We start from the raw sequence: 23,726 nt of genomic DNA, 5'->3' as shown, positions 1-23,726 counted from the left end.
CCAGTTCTGTGCCAAGTCATTTCATCTCCGGTGAACAAACAAACATTTTGCACAGCGGGCAGCCATTTTAGAGCTGCCGATCAGCTGTTTAAAAATCGTCATCTAGCAAAAAATCAATTCCTGAAGCAGGGAAGTGATCATCGTCAAGCGAAATTTCCCTATCTAAACATCGTTTTGCGATCACAAAAACTTCATCTTCAAGTGATTTCATCGTTTAATGAGGTAATCGTTAAGCGAGGCACTACTGTAGACATTTTTAACTTGCATGAAGACACTTGCCTACTTCCTAACTGGTCTTCTTCACATCCACAGTAAGAGCTGCTGCTGCAGATGTTGCTACCATTCCAAAATGAGTGGGTGCCAAATTACAATACCACAATGCCTGCTGTGCGCAGCCCCCAGGAAGGGACAGGCAAAACTGGGACCTTCTGAGGTGAGAGCCATCCTTTTGGTGAAATAGATTCCTTGCTGAGGTCACCCGAACTCAATATAGGCAGATAAGGCCTTAACTGAGCAAGGTTCCTCAAATGGCCTCTCATAATTGATCCAACTTAGATTGATGGAGAAGAAACAAGACTCTGTCTACAGAGACCAATAAGTCATCCATCTATCATTGATTTTTGAATGATCAACAACTGATAATTGTGGCGGAATGCCGAAGTCACGCCTGTCCGTCATATGGAGTTCTAGTGCGAGAGCCTAAGGCAGGACAGGAGGGGCGGAGTCAAGAGAACAGTTGGAGACTGAGGGGGTTAGAAAAAAGTTTAGAGAAGGGTTTTGAAGGGTTAGGACAGAGATTGAAAAGTTGATATGTGTTAGAGAATAGATAAGAGATAAAAGCAATGGAAATTAGATAGACAGTCATAAGATATTGTTACAGTGGTTAATGTGAATGACTACAAACAAGCAAACGTGTAATTCTATCCACGTTTAATGACTGAACAATACTAGAACATCTATGACTTTACTTCTGTGATTTACCAATCAGACAATAAATAAACCCGTTATATTTGGCAACCTGAGTCTAAGAAACATATTTGGTACAGTGTGGATAAAGATCCACTGGTGGCAACATGTAAAGGGAGTAAATAGTACATCGTGTCCGAAGGTGGACCTGTGCTTGAGGGAAAATAAACAGGGGACATTGGGGGAACGCGACAATAATTATCAGCTTGCTAATTCTAAAAGTCCCAAAATTGCACAATGCATCTCTGCTTTAAAAAATTTGATCCCATATTGTCCTGTGCAAATCTCCTCTCAAACCTAACCTTACTGAACAAGTTTTAGGGGACATAGGGATGGTATTATAGGCCAGTGGTTCTTAACCTTGGTTACTCAGGTGTTTTTGAACTGCAACTCCCAGAAACCCCAGCCAGCACAGCTAGTGGTGAAGACTTCTGGGAGTTGCAGTCCAAAAACATCTGAGTAACCCAAGGTTAAGAACCACTGTTATAGGCCATGGTCTACCAAGCCTTTGTAACAGCAAATGCAAAATATTCCACACATGTTGTTTCATAGCTGCACTGGGAACTAGGAGTGGCTGCTAAACTGCTTGCCCTGTTGGCTTCACCCTTCCAACGCTCCATGTCTCCTATTGCAATATTTCAGGTTGCGCCTGAGCTTCCTCAGCCAATGCCCTGAAACAGTAGAGCTGTTGTCGGGACAGCGCATCACACAGCTCCCCATTTATGGCAAGCTTATGGCAAGCCATTCCAGGTTACCCTACAAACAGTTCAACGGGAAAGTTCACCAATTGCGTAATCCTCTGATATTTGTGCGGGTGCTTTTTAGATGGACCACAGCTGTGGAGTCACATAAATTATGATGGCAGAATTGGCCGAATGTCAGCACCAAGCGATAAGGCACCCAAATTGGAACAATCTCCATTAAAGTAAAATTACTGGTGACATCGAAGTCACTCCACTCCCTCAGCCTTAGGGCCAACCTCCATCCTTCGATGGTAGTCCTTCCACATCACCGTGTGATCACCAAATATGACACCGCTACTAGCCTAATGTCGGCTCATACTCATAAGGGTCCCGATATCAGGACAATCTCTATAATGTAAGACCACGAGTGATTTGGGAGTCACTTCACTCCTTCAGCCTAAGGGCCGTCCTCCATCACTTGATGGTGATGCCTCCACACCACTGTGTGAAAACCAAATAGGACGCCAGTATTGACTCAATGTCATCTTGTAGTCCATAGGGCTCCCAGTAATGGTAAAATCCCAAGAAGCGAATCACAGATGACTTCAAGTCATGCCCTTCCATCGGCCAAGCCAGCACTTCATGACTTGAAATGAGGGTATTTAAATTGTGGCCATTTCCTTGTTGTCACGCCAAAGCATGACGACCAAAATTAGCCCATATGACAGCTCAAAGCCATAGGGCTCCCAATACTGTAAATAAAATTCTATGAATTTAATGACCCAGGTGACTTCAGAGTCACTCCGCTCCAAAAGCCATCTGCCAACCTCCATCACTTGAAGTGTGATGCCTCCACACAGCTGTGTGAACACCAGATATGACGGCTGTATTGGCCTAATGTCAGCTGGTAGCCATAGGGCTCCAATATTGGACAAAAATCCAAGAATGTAGATTGCAGGTGACTTATAAGTCATGCCACACCATCGGCCATAAGCCAGCACGCCATCGGCTCTAAAATTCTGTATCCCATTGACCCAGCAGAATCAGATTAGAAAAAACTCTAAACCTAAGTGCCCTCATCTCTCTAGAACAAAAATCTATTAAAACTAATTAATAACTGTAACCAAATGCACAGGTCTGCTTTCTTTCCACAGAAAGTAGCCATTTGTGGTGCAGGTTCGTTATCCCTTCCTGGTTTTGCACAGCCTTCCATGAAAAGCACTTTGCACGAAAAAGATGCAGTGGCCTACTATGTCTTGCAGCTCCCTCAATGGAAGCTAAAGAAACCTTAAAGTACCTTGGCACTACTTGAAAAGTCTGTGTGAACGCTCTGCCCTGTGCTTCGGCATCCATTCCAACAATGAGCTGAGAAGTTCAAACACATCACTAGAGATGGAACACACTACTGTATTGGCCTTGCCCAGACATATAGTATAGTCCTTTGAATTGAAACCTAGCACTCAAAATCTGCTGGGTGAATGGACAATAACTGAAATACTGACCCAATGATGGATTTCACTACATAAGCATCCAATTTGTACTTCAGGTGAAATGTAACGGATTGTACATAGCTCCTGGGGAATTCTGCCGTTGACAGATTCCCCAGCTAGAAAATTAAATGATAAAAAGCTATCCAGGACCTTTTCAAAGATCACCTCCAATGGGGAGAACCGCAATTTTGTATGGCTGTCCCGGATAAAGGTACAGCCATCTGCCCTTCATCAACTTCTGACAATTTTTATCCCAAACGACGTCTACCGTACCCATCACTGATTTTCAGTTATTGCCGTATTAGCCACCCTGACTATCTGCACGTGATCCTAAAACCAAAAGCAACTCCATCCTGTAGAATATCAGGATGGCTCTCTATCTGGATATAATAGCAACCAGTTACTAGTGTTGGTAGGTTAATTGGACTGGGGCCCTTGGGAAGCAACAGCCAAACTGGATGGCTACCGCTTGGGACTGCTGCCATCTCTGTGGCCACCTGGTCCAGGGCAATCCCTAACACATGTGGCTGGACCATGAGGTGCTCCACATATCCAGCATCCTACTTCCAGGGATCGTGCAGCCTGCCCAATGCCACATAAGTGGCCTTACAAGCATTATGCACAGCAGGGTATGTAACCGACAGTCATTCGCAGCTAAATTCCCCCCAAAGCCACATCCCTTCGAATCTGTGTGTGAATGTGGTTGGTGCCTCACTTGCAACTGGCAGCGCTGGTGCTAGCATTGTTGGAAAGTCCATCTTACTCCTGCCTGCCAAAGTCCGTCGTGGCACAGCCGAAATCTGGCTGCCATGGTATCAGGCCGGATACCCCTTTCAGTGTCGATATTCACAGTCTAATGACCATCGCCTGCTGATTCCACTGAAGACATGCTTGCTGATGCAGAACCCTCCTTTCTTCTTGCACACACCTTTTCAAAAAAAGCAATTTGTGACAACATTACATCAAAGAACTAAAAACATGATGTTTCAACTTAGGCTCTGCTAAGAATCAAAGCATGCCCTCAAGTGCATTGCAACTTACGGCAGCCTTTCCAGGGTGTTCCAGGTACAAGTACTCAGAAGTGGCTTCCGTCTCCCCTCCCTTGGGAGTTGCCCTAGGATTGGCTCTACTTTCAGGAAGCCCTGTGGGAAATCGAACTCTCAACCTCCGGCTCCAGCCAAACCTTAAGCCACCGAGCTAGCCATCCAGCTGGCTATAGGTTTCCTTTATATTATTCTTATTAATAATATTAATATTGCTATTACTATAACATTTTTAGTGTTGAAAACAAGTAAATAGGGCCCAGCAGGGGACATGGCAAACAACCCAATTCTTACTATTATAATTTATTCTCCCCTCCCTCTTTTTTTTAAAAACAAGGTAAAACCCAGCAGGGGGCCAAGCAGCTGACCCTTAGAACTAATGAAGCACACCATTCTTTACCTCCACCTATATATATATTTTGAATAATCATACCAGTTATTTAACAAATAAATCTAATGATCTCCTTCCAACCAATCATTTTCTCACTCTCACTCTCTCTCTCTCTTATATAAAATATATATCTGCCACTCTACTGAAAATAAATGCACTCAACAATTATAACAACAATTCACAGGTCATCCCCTCAGGCTTCCTTCCGGAAGTGACTAATCATTAAATATTTCCTCTTTCTCTTGTCTTTTTTGTTTTCTTTTCTTCTTCTTTTTTTAAAAAAAAAAACCAAATCATTAAAGAGGAAACAGAAAATCCAAAACTATAACAGTTTATAAAATTAAAAAGGGGGATAACCAGGGGCCGCGCTGATGCGCAACCTTGAAAATTCTGCTTTGCCACATGCGGAGAAAGTGAAACCACTTCTTCGGGGCGGCACGGCTTCCGTCTTTGCTCGGCCAATGCAAAAGAGGCCAGGCAAAGAGGGACTCCTATTTTTTAAAGGTTCAGTAGCTCCGCCCTCTTTGAGGGTGGCAACATCCACCCCGATCCGCTCTCTGGACGGGAGGACAAAGCGCTCCCACCATGGCAGCTTTGCGCCTGGCGGAGCGACCAGTGGTTTATGTATCTAGCTGTGGAGCCAGAGGTTGGGAGTTTGGTTCCCTGTTGTGCCTCCCGGCATAAGATCCATCCTGTGTAGCCATGGGCAAGCTGCATAAGCCCAGAATACCCCCCAGGAGAAGCGAAGGGTTAACAACTTCTGAGCATGCTCTATCTAGAAAACCCTGAAAAGGGTTGCCATAAGTCAGAACTGACTTGACAGCGCATGATTAGTATAATGTTATTTATCTATACTTTGGCAGTTAGGGGAAAGCATTCAGAGCAAATGGTATTGTAACTGGTTATGGGCAAATTCTGCTAACAGATTTATCACTCAGGGATTCCTGAGTGGAGATAGTCACAATACAGCCTAAAGGAATATCATAAGCCAGAGAACCAGGAGTTCTGAAAAGTTCCAGACACCAGTCTAACTCGCAGTAGCCTCCAACAGATAGTTCGTCTTGGTGCCCATCTCTTAATTCCCCTACACTGGGATGTTCTTCAGATTACTGAGTTACATCTATCCAATTAACTTAATGGGATGTTGGCTTCCTGTGATAAAGTTGAATGCCCAATAAATTTGTTTGGTAAGATCAGCAACTGAAACCAGTACTTAACTTGAGAGTATACAGATATATCTGCCTGGACTAAAGCAACTAGATTAAAAATAATTATCAAAGGAATCAGGAAGAGCCTCTTGATTCTGTAATGAGATATCCAACCAAGTTTATAAAAGGAAGAGGAGTATTAACCTGAGCACCCACCTTTCTGGATCGTCAATATTTCTCCTATTGGGTTATTTCAGAGGCAGAGTTAAGTCTAATTGAATGATAATTTGCCATAGCATTACAAATTGTGGTTTAACTAGAATTATGTAGAACTTTATATAAAACCCAATCAGACAGTAAAACTGATTTTTAACCTTAAGACAGAGGTCATCCGGCTGCTGCATGATAATGAGAACGCCTGAACCTCTTGACAGCCGAAGAGATGGCTTTAACCCTTCCTGTGGCAAAGAGGTGGGTGATATTTAGGAAACCTGCTAATAAAATTAAAAGTATGTTGCCATCAGAAGGAAATCTGATCCAATGCCAATTAACCTGATTAATCTCTGTGAAATGCTGAGATTATAAGGTTCCTCATCTCATGCAACCTCTGGAGAAAGAAGATATCATACAGGGATTTTTACGCAGGGATGTGAAAACTGAAAAAGACACGTCGCAAGAGCTTGGGAGATCCCAGGGACACTTGGTCAGCCTCACAGAGGAGCATGCACACTAATTAAATGCTGCTGAAAGCTAACCTCGTAGCAGCATAACTGAAGAGAGGTTTTGAGAGTGGGGGAGAGGGGGAATGCCCAAGTTTATAAGAGATGTGCTCTTCCTTTGAATCTCCCACAGTCCTGTTTCTTAGGCTGACTAGAGATGTGTGGCTTACATGCTTGACTACACTGAGGTGTGGGACCCAACTCTGCCTTCATGCACTGTGCTGAGACCTCTCCTGGCAGCAAATGCAGGCGGTCACACCTTGGGATGCCCAATTAGACTTGGAGTCAAGACTGATCATGTAATCTGTGTTTCAGCGCCAACTGAAAACAGGGTGGCATTCATTCATGTCTTCCAGCTGAGAGAAGTTGGAAGAGCTTCCATGAGTCTCAGTAACCTTGTTGGCTGACATCCTGCAGTTGGAGCGTCACAGTGCCAAGTCCTAATTCTCAGCTTTGGAAAACCACATACATAATTACTTTACCCTGGGATACCAACAGGTTAGGCATCCTTCAGTCTCGAAAGACTATGGTACCGTGCTCTGTATGGAGGACTTGGAGCAGCGTCTAGTGTGGCTGAGGAGGCCGATTCGAGAGTGACAGTCTCTTCCACACTAAAGACAAATCCAATCTGTCCCCTGTCCAGCTCCCTGGTTTTGCTGCTTTTGTGACTTCCTCTTTGCCTCAGCCTGCTGGGCAAGGGTCTCTTCAAATTGGGAGAGGCCATGATGCAATGCTTGCCTCCAGGCTGAACGCTCAGATGTCAGGGTTTCCCATCTGTTGAGGTCCATTCCTAAGGCCTTCAGATCTCGCTTGCAGATATCCTTGTATCGCAGCTGTGGTCTCCCTCTGGGGCGGTTTCCCTGCACTAATTCTCCATACAGGAGATCCTTTGGAATCTGACCATAAGCCATTCTCACGACATGCCCAAGCCAACGTAGACGTCGCTGTTTCAGTAAAGTGTTCATGCTGAAAATTCCAGCTCGTTCTAGGACTACTCTGTTTGGAACTTTGTCCTGCCAGGTGATACCAAAAATCCGTCAGAGACAACGCATATGAAAGGTGTTCAGCTTCCTCTCCTGCCGTGCACAAATGGTCCAGGACTCACTACAGTACAGGAGTGTGCTTAGGACACAGGCTCTATAGACCTGGATCTTTGTATGTGTCGTCAGCTTCTTATTGAGCCATACTCTCTTTGTGAGTCTAGAGAACATGGTAGCTGCTTTGCCAATGCGTTTGTCCAGCTCGACATCCAGAGACAAGGTGTCAGAGATGGTTGAGCCCAGGTACACAAAGTCATGAACAACCTCCAATTCTTGTGTGGAGATGGTAATAGAAGGAGGTGAGTCCACACCCTGTCCCATGACTTGTGTTTTCTTCAGGCTGATTGTTGGTCCAAAGTCTTGGCAGGCCTTGCTGAATCGATTTATGAGTTGTTGGAGGTCTTCAGCAGAGTGGGCAACAATGGCTGCATCATCTGCGAAGAGGAAGTCCCGCATGCATTTCAGTTGGACTTTGGTCTTCGCTCTCAATCTAGAGAGATTAAAGAGCTTTCTGTCTGATCTAGTCCGGAGATAGACACCCTCGGTTGCAGTTCCAAAGGCATGCTTCAGCATGACAGCAAAAAAGATCCCAAAAAGTGTTGGTGCGAGGACACAGCCCTGTTTCACTCCGCTTCGGATACCAATAGTAACATTTTAAATAAAAGGAATAATAAATAAAGAAGAAGAAGTTGATAAGCTTTCGTGTCATTCATGACTTTTACTTGTCTACACGAAAGTATATCCCACATTGAGATGAACCATAAGGCATATTCTCAGAGCCCTAAATGCAGTACTGTAGACCTTGAAGAGGTCTTAATCATGTGGTCTGGGAGTGAGTGAGTTATGATTCAGCAGCAGAGTGCATGCTTTGGCCTGTACAAGTTTCCAGGTCCAGTCTCTTGAATGTCCAGGGGAAGAATGGCTGAAAATCTGTTAGTCTGTGATTCTATCAGCCTTACATATCACAAAGAAACAGTGAGGGGTCATGAGAATGTAGCATCATCTGTAGAAATGCATATTACCTATGAACGGTTCACTGTTTCAAGGTGGTAAAAAATTGGAAATGAAAACGTCATTTTCTTGCTGTATTCCACACTTCTTGTCAGCAAGGAGGAGCAATTTGCAGACATTGTTGATACAGCTCTTATAGTAGTAAGAATGATGCTTTGTGCAAATTTCCCATTTTACACAAAATTGCACAATTTGCATCAAACTAGGATGATCGTTTCTCTGTTTTATGGATATTTTAAGAAAATGAAGCACTGGAGAATTAGTTTCTTAACAGTCTGCCAGTCCTTCTGTGCTTGTTCTGTGTGTGCATGTGTGTGTCTGTTTGTGTGCATTTTCATGTGCATGTGCATGCATGTTTGCCTGCTTGCTTCTCAAGGGAAAGGATGCTAGTTTTGTACATATGCATTTTGTGCAAGTTAATACTTAATTGTGTGTCACCAATAACACAATTCCAATGTATAGTTCTAGGCATACAATATTCTGAAGCATTGAGCTAATCCTTCTTTCTGGTGGTGCTCTGGGATCATGCAGTTTGCCCTAGGACACACAGCTAACCTCAAGATCTATGCACTCTCTGGATGATCTCACCTGTCCCCCTCTTCTGGAAGGCATAGTGAGGAGTTCCTGGCCCTTCATTCCACAGCCAGTTCTTCCAACCCACTGAGCTACACCAGCTCATAAATTACAGGAACCATAATTGGAGGGGTGGAGCTTCTTGTCTCACTTTCAGCTGAAGGTGAGGAATTGCGTAGAGCTTTCAAATTCCCTATCAAAAAATTCCTTCCACGTCAGCACAGATTCTATCAAAAAGGGCGAAGCGCTTAGTGAGTATTCTTCACAGCCTACTATAAAATAGCTATGAATATTCATAAACTTACATTTAGTGGTGCTGCTCCTGACAGAGATACCACAGAATGCAATAAAGGACTGACTGATGGCAATATCCTCAGAGTAGTGGGATTGTCAATATATATATTCACAATCCCGCTACTCTGAATGCTTCTATGTCACTGATTTCCAGTGTAGCACATGATCCCCTCAGCTTGGAAGTGTATGTGGGTAAAGGAGGAAATCACTCTATCTTGGCTAACATTCAGCCTTGCAAAGTGCAAAAGTTTGGGAAAACGCCAATAACTTACCTGTCCTCTTCAAGCTATGCCTGGAGCCAGCATGAGCGATCGCCTCGCATCTTTAAAACCAGGCACAGAGTATCTATTTTAAGTCTTTGGTTCTTCTAAAAAAGGGAATGCATCGGGGCTCTGTGATGCCTATTGGAGCTATGAATAATAATCAGCAGCTGTCCCTAGTCCTGCTTTCAACTTATTCAAATCAGCTTTTAAGGTCCACAACTGGGTTATATTTGGTTTTGTCGGAATCATTAGGAGACAAAAGCAGAGCGTTTGAGAAAAAGCACAACGTTCCCCCCCTCCTATATTCTGTAAAGCAAAAAGGTGGAATGTACGGTTCCTTCTCCCCACTCCCTCCTTTTTGCCTGAAGACCTGTCTGTGTTTGAGGAGATAAAAGCAAACTGAAGATTGAGCAAATAATGTTAGATATTTTAATCCATCCAGATATGGCTGGACTTGGATCAATGCTTATGCTCCCATTGTGTTGTAAATTTGAATAAATTAGGCACAAGGAGGGAGGAATCCTTCAGAGTCTTACGAAATAAGGAAATGGCTTAGCTTTAAGCATTGGGCCAGGAAACATAATGATTCTAGAATGTTCTCCCTGCAGACTGGCATGATGGGGATGATCGGAATGTTGTACTAGGGGTCGATTTCTATGACATTTCACATTTTCTCTGCAACCTACATTTGAACCCATCAGCAAGTTCAAACATGTTTATGAGTAATCTCATCTTTCTCCCCAGATTACTCATAAACATGCTCATTCACCCATGAACTCAAACACAGGTTGCAGGGGGGAAAATGGTATGACGTGTCATAGAAATCCTCTCCCTATTTCTTTGTCTAACAATGAGGATAACAACAGCAGCAATGATGACATCGATGAGGACGAATCCCAGCTTCTAAATCAGTGGTTCCCAACCTTGGTTCCCCAGATGTTTGTGGCCTACAACTCCTAGAAATCCTGGTGAACACAGCTAGTGGCGAAGACTTCTGGTAGTTTTCGTCCAAGAACACCTGGGTTACCCAAGGTTAGGAACCACTGCTCTAAGTTATGCAACCATGAACATATGACTTGGAAGTTAAGGAGAACACTAAGTTGTTTAAAATAGGAGAGCATGCATGAGACAGTACTTCACAAAAATAGCTTTTTGAACAGTCCAAGAGAGGAGAATGGCTCTAAGAACTGGAGCTTGAAATCAAGTGGAACAGCTTTTGCAGTTTGAGGGAGGGGGTGGGCGGAGAACAAGATCTATATAATTCTAGGATAATAACATGCAATTATTGCAGCTGTCTCAATTCCATTTGTCTTCCAATACAGTGAATGTTGACTCTCCCAATTCTCTCTTCCCCCCCCCGCAACTTCCCCCCCCTCTCGACACACATACCCATCCATTTTCAATACCATACATAAGTGTTTTGGCATCAATTTTTCATATCCTACATATGTATTTATTCCTTAAGTGTTCATTTTTATCTACATTGCCCAAGGAGAATCTGAAATATAATAAACTGATTGACAGTGGGAAAGGAGGATTATTATGTATATGCTCCCTTGAGCAACTGTATGGCAGTCTTGAGCACGCTTGAAGTCTCATGGAACCGTGTTCGGGAAAAGCATCTGTGAGAGCAACAAAATACTTTATATGAAACTTACTGCTGAGGATTTCAGATGAATAACAAGCTGGATTCAAGGCTATTGAGTTCCAACTCCTGTTTTGAGGTTACTCAGCTGCCTTTCCTCCTTTGATGTCTACTAAAACATCATCATGAAAGGGGAGGGCTTTCAGGTTTTTAAAAAAATATGCCTCTGTGGTTCCCCAGATGGGTGCGACATGCTATGGCCTAACTTGACAACATTATCACTCCTACCTTAATAATCCAGTTCCATTGCTTGGGTTCTGCATGGGGCTGCCCTTAAAGAGGGTCTGAGAAATTCTGTTGGTGTAATATGTGGCAGCTGGGCTGATCATTGGTGCATAGTATCGAAATTATGTGACTTCAATACTGAAAGGCCTGTACAGGTTGTGGCTGGCTTATCTGACCCAGTTTAAGCTGCTGGCTTGAAAACTGAAAGCATTAAATGGCTCAGAACTTTGTTATCTAATGGACTGCCTGTTTTGCTCTGATCCTCTGTGGATCCTACATACTCCAGGAGAGGCCCTCTTGGGAATATCAACTACTGCAGAGGCCTGCTTGACTAGCACATAGGAGAGGGTTTTCTCAGGCGGGACTAGGAAAGTGCATTTCTAAGGGGAATGCAGTGTGACTGGTTCCCATTTGTGCTGCTTTTAAGAGTGAGGTGAAGGCATATCTGTCACTGAATTTATTGCAATGAATTCCAACTGTTTCGTACGCATAACTAGTCTTAATTGTTTTTTATGGTTATGCTTTGTTTCAACAACTCTATGGTTGAACTTGCTTTTAATTGTTGTTTTAATGATCTTTTATGAGAATTGCAAGCTGCCTTGAGCATTACTTAGTTGTAGGAAAGTGAAAAGTTGTGGGAAAGTGGTGGAGATGTAATAAATGAAGAGGAGGAGGAGGAAGAGCAATCCGAAGTGAATTTGGCAGTGCAACCCTGCTTCACTTGTTATTTTAATAAACCAATATGGCTTTAAGTTTTGTTTGCTTTACCCTTTTTGAAGCAGTTTATAGTAGAGCAACAAAAAAGAATCATACAGTACAGAAAATATACTTATCCTTTCTAAGAATTACTGTTAGAGTGAGAGATCTGGAGCTTTACTAGGAGCTTGTATTCAGCTTTGCAATTGCAATTGGCTAGCCAAATGACTAGACAAAAAGACCTAGAGAACCTTTTGTTGCCACCTGCTGGCTGGAGTCTGTGTTGCAACACACTGAATTTGTGACTTCCCCTGCTGGAACAGGATATATTGCAATGTTTTCAAACTTTGCATCTTCATGGACATCTAGATGTTTAAGTGTGGCACCATTTCAAATAAAGATCATCTTATATCAGCAGCAGAGATGACAGTAGATCTACTTTTCAGCATCTCCAGTAGGCATCCTTCAGTCTCGAGAGACTATGGTAATGTGCTCTGTATGGAGGACATGGAACAGTGTCTAGTGTGGCTGAGAAGGCCAGATCGAGAGTGACAATCCCTTCCACACTGAAGACAAATACAATCTGTCCCCTGTCCAGCTCCTTGATTTTGCTGCTTTCGGGACTGCCTCTTTGCCTCGGCCTGCTGGACAAGGGTCTCTTCAAATTGGGAGAGGCCATGCTGCACCGCCTGCCTCCAGGCTGAACGCTCAGATGTCAGGGTTTCCCATCTGTTGAGGTCTATTCCTAAGGCCTTCAGATATCTTTGTATCACAGCTGTGGTCTCCCTCTGGGGCGATTTCCCTGCACTAATTCTCCAGCATCAGACTATTTAGAAAGGGTTGTGATGATTCTGCATAGTATATATATTTGTATATAGGTTTTCATTGATATGCATAGTGAGGGGCTGGGATTTGATTGAGAGTGGGTGTTGAATGTGTGCCAGGAAGAGTCAATTGAAATATGGGCTACAGATGGGTTAGAATGTTTGAGTTTGGAACAGTGAGCTGATAGGTTGGCATGATTGCTGTTGGAGGGCAGCTGCTTTGGTTTTTATTTATTTATTTATTTATTTATTTATTTATTTATTTATTTATTTATTTATTTATTTATTTATTTAATTTCTGTCCCGTCCTTTTAGACAAAGTCTACTCTGGGCAGGTTCCATTAAACATTGTATGCTAAAACAGTTAAAAACAATTCAAAACAATAGTGATTAGTAATTCTAAGTAATGCTCAAGATGGGAAAACAGAAAATTATAATAAAAATAAAATCAAGTATGGACAGGAGAGAAGGCCTGCCTAAAGAGCCAAGTTTTTAATTGGTATGAGTGTAAGAGATTGTGATTGTGATAATAGTTCAGATTTGAGTATGATAGAATGAAGCCAGAGTCTAAGAGAGGTTAGAACAAGAGTACGAGCTGTGGGGTGGACAGTTAAGAGCTCTGTGGTTGGTAAGAGCTAGGCATCTGTTTGTGAGAAGAGTCTGCAAAGTCTTGTGTACATTTTCATTGGAAATTGTATAGAAACAAGCATTCATCTATAGCAGGTGGCTGAAGAGCTCTTTCTTGGGAGGGGGCAATAACTCAAATGTCCCTGCTTTGAAGGGGCAATAACTCAAATGTCCCAAGTCCAATCTTTGCCAAGCTTGGGGTAGGGGAGGAGAGTCTGCTGAAGACTCACTGCAGGTTTGGCATTTCTAACTTGGGAGGGGGGCATTCTACCACCCCCAGAATTCCTGAATCACACAAACCACAAAATGGTTCTTGTTTTTGGAAATTTTGTGAAATTTCGTGGTTCATGGTATGTGAATAGCAATGAACCATGAACCAGCCATTTTCCTGGTTCATGCCCATCTCTAATTGAGGCTTTTTGTGCTTTGTGGTTTATTTCATGCCAATCGTTAGTGTAAACAAAAGAAAAAGCAGAAGTATATTAAAGGACCTTGGGTTGCCCAACAAAAACTCAATGGATTATAAACATTCTCAGTATTTTGTGCTTTCTAACTTCTTCATTCTCAAACTTTGTTTTTTAAAAAAGAAAACAGCCAGAAGATACTATACCACATACCACTGGCCAATGATGGGGTACATAGTGATTCTCGTGCTGCCAAAACAATATATGTTTTCCCCCTCCCTCTTCTCCTTCCATCACCAGGCAAAATCCTTCCCTTTCAGGCAGAGTTTTAATCGAGAAGTGTTCATGGAACACTTTTTTAAAAAGATAGATATTTCTAAATTTTCCTTGTATGTTGCCAAAGTTGTTTTTAATCCTGATCAAAGTTTGATTGTTTTCTAATATATAGTTTTGTAGAACTGGATATGGAACAACTGATTGGTTCAAAATTGGGAAAGGAGTAGGACAAGGCTGTATATTGTCCCCCTGCTTATTTAACTTATATGCAGAATGCATCATGTGGAAGGCTGGACTGGAGGAATCCCAAGCCAGAATTAAGAGTGCCGGAAGAAATATCAGAAAGTGAGGAGGAATTAAAGAACCTCTTAATGAGGGTGAAAGAGAAGAGCACAAAAAACGGTCTGAAGCTCAACATCAAAAAAAACTAAGATCATGGCCACTAGTTCCCATCACCTGCTGGCAAACAGAAGGGGAAGAGATGGAGGCAGTAACAGATTTCACTTCCTTGGGCTCCATGATCACTGCAGATGGTGACAGCAGCCACGAAATTAAAAGACGCCTGCTTCTTGGGAGGAAAGCGACAAGAAACCTAGACAGCATCTTAAAAAGCAGAGACATCATCTTGCCAACAAAGGTCCTCATTGTCAAAGCTATGTTTTTCCCATAGCGATGTATGGAAGTGAAAGCTGGACCATAAAGAAGGCTGACTGTCAAAGAATTGATGCTTTTGAATTGTGGTGCTGGAGGAGACTCTTGGGAGTTCCCTGGACTACAAAGAGAACAAACCTGTCCATTTTGAAGGAAATCAACCCTGATTGCTCACTAGAAGGACAGATCCTGAAGCTGAGGTTCCAATACTCTGGCCATGTCATGAGAAGAGAAGACTCCCTGGAAAAAACCCTGATGTTGGGAAAGTGTGAGGGCAGGAGGAGAAGGGGATGACAGAGGATGAGATGGATGGAGAGTGTCATCAAAGCTACCACCATGAATTTGACCAAACTCCGGGAGGCAATGGAAGATAGGAGGGCCTGGCATGCTTTGGTCCATGGGGTCACAAAGAGTTGGACACCACTTAATGACTAAACAACAATAATGGCATTTTAAACTTGTTATTCTTGTACGATTTTAACTGTCATGATCCACTTGGGTTCTTTATGGGGAGAGAGGATATAAATTAAATTAAACTAAATAAATAAATAAATGCAATACAATTTAGTTCACCTGGCTGTAGAATGTCTGAGTGTTTAATTCAAAAAATGTCTTAAGACAATGTTTCATGACATAGAATTTTGATTCCCGTATCTCAAATCTCCTCTTCAAATTAAAATTAACTATAATTTTAAGGCTAGGAAAAGAAAGAAGAATTAAAGAAAATAATGCCAAGAATTGGAACAAATGTGATTGTTATAGTTTTCTATGTGCTATTGTACAGCAAGGGTTAATGAGGAACAATTTTTTATCAAACAGAAGAATGAGATGATTAAAAGTACTCATGTTTGCAAAAGTCTGCTCTATAGTTTTCTCAAAATTATGCAATTCTGTTCTCCAATGGTATTATGATAGAAGCAATCAACTCATATTGTCTGAGATTTAATTATGATGGCCACCGTTTTACCTCACATACATGTGGGAAGACAGAAAAAGGGAAAGGAGAAGACAAATAACTAGAGAAGAAAGCACAAATAAATAGAAGATTTAGTAGCTTCATAGGGGGACGTGGTGGCACTGCAGGCTAAACCGCAGAAGCCTCTGTGCTGCAGGGTCAGCAGACCAGCAGTCATAAGATCGAATCCACACGATCCTTTTGCTTTGTCCCAGCTCCTCGCCAACCTAGCAGTTTAAAAGCATGTAAACGCGAGTAGATAAATAGGTACCACCCCGGTGGGAAGGTAAAACGGTGTTCCCTAGTCACGCTGGCCACATGACAACGGAAACTGTCTTCGGACAAGCGGTGGCCCTACAGCTTGAAAAACGGGATGAGCACCACCCCCTAGAGTCAGACACGACTGGACTAAAAATGTCAAGGGGAACCTTTACCTATACCTTTAGTAGCTTCATGGCACAGTGGATAAACTGCTATACTGCAGCCAAAAATCTGCTCACAACCTGAGGTTCAATCCCAGTTAACCAGCTCAAGGTTCACTCACCCTTTCATCCTTCTGAGGTCGGTAAAATGAGTTCCTAGCTCACTGGAGGGGTGGGCAATGTGTAACCTGCCTAGTTAATTCGTAAACCTCCCAGAGATTGCTTTAAACTCTATGGGGAGGTATATAACCAGCACACCTTTTGATTTTTAGTATCAAAAACATAAATATTAAAAACATCTCTGAAAGCCATTGTCTGAGTGGCCTAGAAGGACATCAATATATTGACATTTTGAAGTTAAGGAGCAGCTTACGATCATAATGTCTCCTCTTTGTTAGAACTAGTTGTGTGATACCAGGTATGACCCAGCCAATATGTGTTGCTTAGATCTATTTTTGCTGGTTGATTATTCAATATGATATGCATTTGAAAGTAGCAGCAGTATTATGGTGGGCAATGGAACTGCTTGTGAGAAGTTTGGAGAAAAGGATTTATTTCATGCATTTACTTTGTTCTCTTCTATCTTACTTTATCACAGTGGTTCTTAACCTTTGTTACTCAGATGCTTTTGAACTGCAACTCCCAGAAACCCCAGTTAGCACAGCTGGTGGTGAAGGCTTCTGGGAGTTGCAGTCCAAAACTCCTGAGTAACCCAAGGTTAAGAACCAGTGCTTTATCATATGTGTTTTATTTGTACTCTTTTCTGCCTCCTATTTTTCTACCTTCCTGCAGGGCAGGAGAGATGGTACATATCTGATGCACCTTCTGTGTTTGTGTGAACAGCCCTCCTTTCTGTATGTACATAGAAATTACAAGAAAAAAAAAATCCATATAAGTTTGGCACATATGGTATCTGGATCATTTCTTGTTCTAGGCAGGATTTCCAAAGAAGCTGATGGATGGCAGAGTTGGACAAGAATTTGGTTGGATTTCACAGCCTTGAGGAAAATAGCATAGAACTAGAAACATACCTCACAAGAAAATTTACACAACTAAGAGACTTATCGAAAATGTTGAAGAAATGGCATATGCTGAGAATTTTAAATTAGAAAAGGCTAAAACCCATGCAAATGAAAGAAATACACAGGCATACTTTAATCAGTGGAGGAAAATGGACAAGTTAGGGAACCCATTTTGAAAATTCATGATATTTGCATAGATTTCCACATACCACCACCACGATCCTATCTAACAGTCCAGCAGAAAACAATACTGGGAATCATATGTGGTTGGGAGCCAGAGAAATACCATTTCTAAGACTGGGACTCCAGGAGTTCACACCTCTAATTGCAGACAAGTCAATTTCATTCCTACTCCCTTCCTCTTAAATTTTGCTCCTCCAGAAGTTTTGAACTTCAGTGTCCGGAAGCCCCTGATAGCCTGGTCAATGGCCAGGGTTTCTGGGGAAAGGAAGCCAACATATCTGGGTCAAGGGTCAAAGTTGAGAACCACTCTTTCCTTCAGCCAACAGACTCCTGATGTGGCTGTGTTGTAGAATTACTAACGAGATGGACTTCTAGGAAAGGAATAACCTTTTCATGAGAGAGAAACATATTTGGAAATAATATGAAGAGGGCACCACCAAGAGCACACATCTCATAAATGAGCTCCATGAGCAGCGGTTAAATTGCAGTACTACTGGCAAGCCTCCGCTCGCAACTGAGTTCAATCCTGACGGGTTCCTGTTCAGCTGGCTCAAGATTGACTCAATCTTCCATCGTTCTGAGGATCGTAAATTGTGTATGCAGCTCATTAGGGTGCAAAATGTTCTTTTCCTATTTATGTTGGAAACCACTCAGGGAGTGCTCTACAACTATAGTGTGGCATACAACTCAGAAATAGAAGAAGAACAGCTGGCGAGTTCAGGGGGTTAGGCATCTGGATGCAGAGCGAGAAGTTGGGAGTTCGATCCCCCATTGTGGCTCCTTGATGGGCTGGACTCCCTCACACCTCTGCAGTTCTAAGATGATAATGATGATGATCATGATAGTGCAAAATGAATAGTCTAAAGATTGTACTTTATGTGCTGAAAAATAACCTTTTCTTAAATTTTTCATGTTTACCCTTGATTATCTGGGGAATGAAGTAGCCTTTGCTGTTTCTGCTCAATTACTGCTTGGAAATAAATTGAATCAGGATTTACATTTACTTGTGCATTTTTTCCAGGAAAAAAAGTAAAAACAAAGCCAAAAAGGGGGGAGGGGAATGTACAGTTCGAGCCCAGCCTTGATTTGTTTCGAAATTCTGTAAAATTAAATCCAAAAATATTTTCTTTGCCTTCTGCGAAGTGCTGATTGAAACTGTAGCTGTGGGCATTTTCCCAATCAGCCCTATACACAAGGCAAATATTTTTTTTTTCAAAAATTTAATCTGATTTAGCACATCAGTGATGGCCTATCAGAGCCCTCCCCCAAAAGTCCACTTCCCCTGCCCTTCAGCAGAGAATTAAAAAAATCTGCTTCCCCACCACTTCACAATGCCAGAAACTGACAACATGAGACAAATTGAATAGGGTTACTTGATGCTGTCTGGATGCAAGGATCACACCAGATTGGATATTGCTCGTCCCGCTGACTTCAAGCAGCCCTATTTAGACCACACAAGCCTGTTTCAATAGAGTGGTTGCAGCCTAAGACTGACTAATATTTGAAGCACTGTCTGCTACTAGAAATAATGACTTCCAGAATTTTGTTAGTGCCTGCCAGCGTTTTTCAGCACAAGGAAATGCCGAAGGAAATGGGAAGCCATAGAGTTTGTGAGAAATCACTCAACATCAGCTGCTAAGTCCAGGGAAATTCATACGTTTTGGCAGGAAAGCAGCTATGCAATCATTAACATCATCCATGATCTATCTATCTATCTATCTATCTATCTATCTATCTATCTATCTATCTATCTATCTATCTATCTATCTATCTATCTATCTATCTATCTATCTATCTATCTATCTATCTATCTATCTATCTATCTATCTATCTGTCTGTCTGTCTGTCTGTCTGTCTGTCTGTCTATCTGTCTGTCTGTCTGTCTCTCTCTCTCTCTCTCTCTCTCTCTCTCTCTCTCTCTCTCTCTCTCTCTCTCTCTCTCTCTCTCTCTCTATCTGGCTGGCTGGCTGGCTGGCTGGCTGGCTGGCTATCCTGATATTAGCTAGCTATCATATTTCTATTCTACCTTTCAACTTAAAAGCAATGCCCAGGGTAGCCAACAAACATCATTATAAACAAGTTAAAAAGAGATTAAAAAGAGATTAAAAACAAATTAGAAAATAAAAACCAGTGAAATCACCACAATAATTAAAGCAATTAAAATCATCATCACAATAATCAAAAGAGCCAAGCTCATACTGTCCTACCTCACCCAGCTCAATAATGTTTCCTTCTAGACACCATGCCAGTACAAAGCCATAAATCAGTGACAGGCTGATGGGAGAAATAAGAATAAAGCTTTTTTAAAAGGATAAATGGGAACGGCATATTGTTCATGTTTTAAAATATGAACTTCCAAAACCCATTAATTTATTGATAAATTTAAAAAGAATTTGATATAAATGTAATAGAAATAACTTGTAGATAGATAGACAGACAGACAGACAGACAGACAGACAGGCAGGCAGGCAGGCAGGCAGGCAGGCAGGCAGACAGACAGACAGACAGACAGACAGATAGATAGATAGATAGATAGATAGATAGATAGATAGATAGATAGATAGATAGATAGATAGATAGATAGATAGATAGATAGATAGATAGATAGATAGATAGATAGATAGATAGATAGATAGATAGATAGATAGATAGATGGGAGGAAATGAAATGGGCAAATTTACTCTCCAGGGCCCAAAACTTTCTCAGCTGTCCAAAATCTATGCATTCCACCATTCAGGCATTAGTCAGTTGGGTGCTGTGAACATCGTCAACATCATCAACACTTGTCTCCACCAGTATTACGTCCTTCTTGCTTAAAGCATCAGTTCTGAACAGGCGAGGTTACTGCTCACAGGAAAACTCTACACTTGGGAAAGAACTCTGGAATCTATGAGATTTTCCCTCATGTGTAGATTCTAGGTACCTGTGAACAGGATTACTGTTGTCCACTGTAATGCTGTAAGGAAGAACAAGGGAGGAAGGGGCATAGGCACTCCCTTCGCTCCTTGTTCATAATGCTAGGCTGAATAAAGGCCGAATAGGGATGCATGTCAATTTTTATTTAGAAATGTTACTTCTTCCCTTTGGAAAGGTTCATCATCTTTAATTGCCACATGGCAGACAGGTACAACAAGTTTCTTTCTTGAATCTCTTCAATTTGGTTGTTGCACATGACTGAGCAATATGTTTGGGCCTTTATTATTATTATTATTATTACAAGGTTCTCACTAAATTCACAAATGTTTTCATAAATCTGGTGGAAAGCACTTGAGTGCTTTTATTTAATGGAATGTGGGACAATGAGAAACCGACAGATTTGCCCCTCTTTATTATAGTGCCAGACATACTAGTTTGATTTTTTAAAAAAAAAATTAAGGTGGGCTATGCTCTTTTTAAAAAATGAATAGGAAAATCTCCTTCATAAAAATATGCATTTTTTAAATGACAGACAGTGAATGGGAATTTAAAGTATAAGCATGCCTTTGTTAAAGTTAACTTACCTTGAAATCTTTTGGTTTAGCATTAATGATTTCCCGGTGTGCTTCAAAAACTAGCCAATATTCTCCAAAGCTTTCTTTTCTCTGTATATGAGGGAAGCGTCTGTAAAACGATAACACCTACAGTTCCTATTCATATTTTTATGAAAATGCATCTGCTTTCCTCCAGAAAGCTAACAGTGAAGCTCGAGGGGAAAAGTGATTTGAAATGATATGAAAACTTTAGCACTTTAGCACAAATCATGGGACTTCAGAATTTTTGAAGTGTTGACTTTTTAAAATAAAAGTCATCTCTAAACTAGAGTGTAACCTTGGTGCAAATGGGCTGTTAAAAAAATAATTTCCAAAGCACAGATTTTGGAGACGGAATTAGATGTGGTGGCAGAAATAAGTCACAAGCTTGTCTGTCTGTCTGTGTCTCTGTATTACTATCTATTTTTCATTTCATTTCTTTCTTCCCTGCTTTTTTTTTCCTGTTGAGGGACTCAAGGTGGTGATTCAAAAATATAAACACTAAAACATTTACAAATATAATTCCATACACTATTGAAAGAAATAAACATATTAATTATCAAAAGGCACTTCAGGAAATCCCCTTTAAATTTGTTTAAGAAACCTATTGCAAAGCAATAAAAAGACACATCTTCCCCCTTTGAAATGCCTTCCTGAGCATCTGTTTATCTGTTAGAAGTCTGTCTGCAAAGAAAGGTTAGAAGGACATCAGGGAGGGGTCTGGTCTGGTCTCCCATGGGATGGAGAAATCAAAAAGAACCTCTCTTGCATCCTCACTAAGCATTCCTGTGGGGTGGTGAGGCCAAGAGAAATCCTCTCCAGAAGATCTTAAACCCAGAGAGGCTGAAAATGGGACATTGGATCCCTCAGCCTGGGCTGAAGTCATGCAGGGATTTGTAGCCTAAGACCAGTGTTTGTAATTGTGTCTGGAATGGACTGGTAGCAAGTCAAGCTGCTAGAACAAGGAGTTTCTGTTCTCCCTGCAAGCTGCTCTGATTAGAAAGGCAGTATCCTGCCCCACTAAGGTTGGACAGTAAGCTGAGACAGAATTAAGCTTCCATGTCTCACCTACATCTCAGGAAAGAAGGATATGTACAGTGCAAATACTGTTCCTTCAGTAAGACACTTAGATATTATCCACCTTTTTTTGTCATCACCAAAAAGAAAAGAAGACATGAGCTTCCATAAAATGTGCATATGAGAATCTTTGGCCATTATCCTGTTGCCTAGCTCTGCCTGAGCAAGGGGAATGATGTCATCCATCACAGCAGATTGCTATCAATTAAAGATATCCCCCCCCTAATTTTGAGGTACTCACAGCTGGGTATAATTGCTGCTCACATGGAACATTGAAAAAGTAACTCTTTAATTTAGTCTGCCAAGGACAGTGAGATCACTTCCATTACACAGGCAAAGCTACACAATGGCCTTTAAAAAAACCTAACCTTTGGAAATAATAACTATAAATAGAACACAATGGTCAAAATCATGTTGCTTAGCCTAGTAGATCATAGTAGAGCAAGTCCACGGAATCAATAGAGATTTGATGCATTATCTCCTCCAAAAGTTCCATTAATTCAAATGGACCTATGCCAACTGCAACTTAAGTTTAGCATAGTCACAGTTTGAATCAATGGAACCTAAAGAAGAGATGGTTTATTAAATCCCCATTGATTCAGTGGGCATACTCCAGTGTGATTTACTGTGCCAAGCAAGAGGATTTAAGTCAACAAATGTCACGATAGAGGGGAAGACTCTAGTCACCTTTGAGGCATCATAGTTGAAAAAGTTGGGCCTACATAACCTAGGGGCCACCATGTTAATGCAGGCCTCAGGTTTCCATTCCATTTTTTAAAAAATCATTCCCCACTGTCTAGCTATTCTGTCTCATAGGACTCACCAAGTGAGTCACCAGGGTTGTGGGGGCAATCTCACCTTGAGGACAAGATAGCCTCCTACTCTGATAAAAATCACCCTTTCTTGATGCCTTTGCATAATGGATTCCAATGGCCATGCTTATAGGTGGTGGTGGTTTTTAATCAGAATTGGTCCAGATAACTCATTCAAGAGAGGACAGCTTCAAATTGAGAACTTGAAATAGAGTGGCCATTGACTCTGCTAGCCTTTGAAATGGAGGGGTGTCCTGTGTAAACCAGGACCTATGACAACCCTTCCCACAGAGGAGGTGTATGTTTCACAATGGGATAGGACATATAGGTATAAATCTCTAAATATGGATATACCGAAAATGTAAGGTTGCTACACATGCATCTATGTGACATCTGGCTCAAGCAGAAAGGGTTCTTTTTTCCTTTCCCACTTAGAGAGTGGTGTGCCAGTCCTGTGTAGTTAGTCCTGTGTAGAGCGTAGCATTGCATTCAGTCAAAACAAACTGTTCTCATTCCTTCCTAATCCCGACCAAAATGATTAATTTATCTCTACTTTCACAAAGGACAAGCAAACACACACTTTTGTCTCACACATTTGTTTGTCACATCTCCCAGCTGTCATGCATTGAAGAGTCACGTTACAATGAGTTAATGATGTAAAAGAACCAAACAGCACAATATCCCCTGTTGATGCTGGAACCCTAAGTGGAGACAGATTCTTGTCAAGATTTAATAAACCTTCCCAACACCTACTGGGCCCAATTTCACACCTTTTTC

Source organism: Pogona vitticeps, chromosome 1, assembly GCF_051106095.1.
Source record: "Pogona vitticeps strain Pit_001003342236 chromosome 1, PviZW2.1, whole genome shotgun sequence".
In the NCBI taxonomy this organism is placed as follows: Eukaryota; Metazoa; Chordata; class Lepidosauria; order Squamata; family Agamidae; genus Pogona; species Pogona vitticeps.
This window is presented reverse-complemented; position numbering follows the sequence as displayed.